This window comes from Coregonus clupeaformis, unplaced genomic scaffold, assembly GCF_020615455.1.
Source record: "Coregonus clupeaformis isolate EN_2021a unplaced genomic scaffold, ASM2061545v1 scaf4891, whole genome shotgun sequence".
In the NCBI taxonomy this organism is placed as follows: Eukaryota; Metazoa; Chordata; class Actinopteri; order Salmoniformes; family Salmonidae; genus Coregonus; species Coregonus clupeaformis.
The window spans coordinates 2217-4778 of NW_025538345.1; the positions used below are offsets into that span (position 1 = coordinate 2217).

The window sequence follows — 2562 nt, forward strand, 5'->3', positions numbered from 1 at the left end:
AAATGAGATGGCTTGTGGCATTTTCTGCACCTTCCTTTCTCCAAAGCAATGTTTCTCCTTTTAACCAAACTGTTTACTATTGTGATACATGTGATGTTGTAACATGTTGGATACGTTGTTGTGACATTACTCTTGTGATTGTGTTACTTTCTTTCAATAATTTTGTTGTAAACTCTCACAAGTTTGCATTGACAATACAGCTTTTACTTTATTGTGTCTAGCTGGTCTTTATGGATCTTTATGGCTCCATCTTTGTGTGTGATGTGTGACCGTAATGAATGTGCAGAGCAGAGGACTGGTGTAGCTCTGAGCCCTACCACCTCAAGCTAGGCCTCATCACTTATTCATATCTACCTGCTGGCTGTTAACATGCTGAGCAATTACTTGCTTAATCATAGAAGTCATGAAAAGTTTCAGGATCTGGCCTGATTGCATAATGCAGGAGCAAAGATTGGCTTCTTTATTTGATTGAATAATACTTAAGATTCCTCTCTTTCTCTTTTCTCTCTCTCTCTCTCTCTCTCTCTCTCTCTCTCTCTCTCTCTCTCTCTCTCTCTCTCTCTCTCTCTCTCTCTCTCGCTCTCTCTCTCTCGTCTCTCTCTCTCTCTCTCTCTCTCTCTCTCTCTCTCTCTCTCTCTCTCTCTCTCTTTTCTCTCTCTCTCTCTCTCTCTCTCCCACCCACAGACCGCACAGCGGCCCATAAGGACGTGTGTTTCCTGCAGGTGGATGAGGACCTGATCTGCAGCCACCCCAGGAACGGTTTGGTGGTCACCTACTCTGAGTGCTGCTGTCACTATGGCCGTGGATGGGGCCCTGAGTGTAGGACCTGCCCCAGAGAAACTCCGGTGGGCACCAGCAACATTTCCTTCACTGGTTTTTTTGGTCTGCTGGTCACTTCAGTTCCAGCTTTGCCCATATCAGCATAAATAGTCTAATACTAATAACTTAAAGGTCCAATGCATCTGTTTTAATATCAAATCATTTCTGGGTAACAATTAAGTACATTACTGTAACAGAGTTCCATTAAAATTGACAAAAATAGCTTTTTTTTTTTTTTTTTTTTTTAGCAAAGGGCTGTCTGGGAGTGGTCTGAGTGGGGATAGGAAAATTGAAAACTAGCTGTTATTGGCAGAGATGTTTGGAACTATCTTTGTTATTGGTCTATTAACCAATTTACCGCATGGTGATGTTACCATGGAAAGCCGAAACTCCCGCCCATGCAAACCTGCTGATTAGAAGGTCCTGTGTAGATTGTATTTTCAACCAGCAACTATCAGGAAATAACACTGATCACATTCATTACACTTTTACAGTGTTAGTTTCATCAGCTGTTGTACAATATGATATAAAACACAGGTAAAACAGAATTTTGACTGCACTGGGCCTTTAAGAAGACTTAACTATTTGTCTCATTCAGGGATCTTTAACCGGCTGTGTGAGATGCACTTGGAGACAGAGTCTGATGGTGAGGGAGATTTCCTGGCAGCTTTCGCCAACTACAACCCAGGTATTGGTAAGGCCTGTAATATATTTGATTACACTCTGAATTTGTTTATGAATTTACCTCAGAGCACACCCTCAACCATCACACCACTATAATAATATTTTCTCTCCCTCTCTCCTGTATCTTTCATTCTCTCTCTCTCTTTCTGTTTTGGCTCAGAAGGGGACAGTTCAGAAGAGGACTCAGATGAGTGTAGTTGTGCCAATGGTCGCTGTGTGCGTTCCTACTTGGGCACTATGTGTGAGTGCAACACAGGCTTTAGGCTGGACCACTCCCGCACCCGCTGCCAGGTATGTTGACAATCCACATATTCTGTCTGTCTGCTTCCCTTTAACTTTGGGTTGGATTAGAGGAAGGCGAATGCTTGCATTTTAGCTTCAGTTCAGTCATCTCAATCTTTAGGTGGATGCCAATTTGGATGCTCATCAATTCTGCGAACAGAAGAGTCTCTGTATAATTTGTAGCTCTTGTCCTTTGTTGAAGTGTTTTGACAGACATGTCTGAAATTGTATTTAGCATTTAAAAAGAACATCTGGTTGTTGATTTTATATGCAATGTTCCTCTAAGCTGCGTGCGTGTGTGCGGCCCCAGCTCCACGGGACTACCGCACAGGAGAAATATCAGTCCACGCAGAGAAGCACGAGACTGAACTTCACTCAACTTTCTAGTTTTCCCCTTTAGTTAACACTATCAACGTTTCCCTCTACTGTGGGAATTGCCAATATTAGCCACTTTCAATGCAATATACCGAAACATAACAAACTATGCAAGACTTAGTATGCAAAACTAACTATGCAAGAGATTTTCTTGTTGGCAGAACGCACCAGAGTAGGATTCTATTGCATTGACAGGCACATCTCAGCCCATACTCTACAGACCGGTGCGGCATTAACCAATCAGAGCTGCAGTATCCCTATATGCAAATAGACAATTACCATATATGGATCTGTGCCATCCACTTTGAACTGGACTGTGTTTACAGCATGAGTAGATACACTTGTTTTGAGATCAAAGCGTGAGCTGCATGTAGCCACGTGTACACATTTGTTAATATTCTT

The 2562-nt window shown here is 42.3% G+C and overlaps 1 long non-coding RNA gene across 2 annotated transcripts; it reads left to right on the forward strand.

Annotated features, from left to right (window-relative positions):
- Positions 1-828: 828 nt before the first annotated feature.
- LOC123490804 lies at positions 829-1785 on the forward strand. 2 transcript variants are annotated; one of them, XR_006661051.1, is made up of 3 exons: positions 829-845; positions 1418-1513; positions 1664-1785. It is a non-coding gene; the product is annotated as an uncharacterized LOC123490804 (long non-coding RNA). The 2 variants fall into 2 exon arrangements; XR_006661050.1 differs by having other exon boundaries at positions 1418-1507.
- The last annotated feature ends 777 nt before the right edge of the window (positions 1786-2562 follow it).